Genomic DNA, 1,127 nt, shown 5'->3' on the forward strand with positions numbered 1-1,127 from the left:
ACAATGCATTGTCGATTAAATACAATCTTTGAATACGTTCTTAGACTGCATGCTATCAAATTGATTCATATGCCATATTAGTAGCTGAGCCTAGTAATTGCATATCGCATGTATTGCATTAGTCATATTGCATAGTTAGGATCACGCATTTTTCTGGCTCTTTTATCTTTTTTGGCTTGCCTTCGAATACTAGGTGAGTTTTTCTTTGTTTTAGCATATTGCATTGTATGTTAGTGTTGCCATGTCTAGCATGCTTGCCATGAGGTTAAGTGTTTAATTGATAAATTGCTTGAATGCCTATGGATGAAGGCTAATTACTTGAATTGGAACAATTTGAGTAATGTACATATCCGATCACTTTTTCAAGTGGTACATATTCAAAACAATTTTCAAAACAAACATGAATCAAAGTGTTCCAATTTTTGCAAATCAGTCTATACTTGTGTGTGTACGCATTACATAGTAATGCTAGCCTAATTTTTGCAAATTAGTAGAGGCCGATCTTTGATCGGGCGAGCGGGGGTGCTCAATTCATGACCTTCCCCTTTCATACATAAGTTCCCGAGCAGAGACAATCTTGGTGATGATGGACACGTGGCCTTTGGCACGAGTCATGGGTTTCCTAAATTTCTCCAAAATATTTAGGTGGCGATTCTGTATCTGGCAAAGCAGTCCATTTTTGGCATTTTGATTCAAAAGCAATTTTCTAAAAGATTTGTTGGATTTAGACTCTTTGGTGTTTATCTGTTTCACATTGCACTTGTGAGATCAGATTCAAAACCGCGGGAGTCTGATACTGTAGGGCTAATCGTTTTCCGAAAGGAGCATGAAAAGTCAAGCTACACATATCGTATTCAATGTAACAGTTCTCAAATAAGTCCACATGTAGGCGTACAGGTTCACAATTAAGTATAGCATAGAGTTTACAATCCGGGATACTCAACCAAGTCACATAATCATCATAGAATTATAGTTTCGATGGTCTAGTCAATAGGAATAAGTAACATAGCAATCATTCAGAGCAAAGGTAAATATATCAGTCCAAAATTCACACATAGGTAATCATTCACATCAATAAAGGTACCTTGATTAGCATTCACTCTTGTAGTAACAAGTCATGTCATTGG

The sequence above is a fragment of the Camellia sinensis genome, chromosome 8, assembly GCF_055761805.1.
Source record: "Camellia sinensis isolate YWXY chromosome 8, ASM5576180v1, whole genome shotgun sequence".
NCBI classification, from domain to species: domain Eukaryota; kingdom Viridiplantae; phylum Streptophyta; class Magnoliopsida; order Ericales; family Theaceae; genus Camellia; species Camellia sinensis.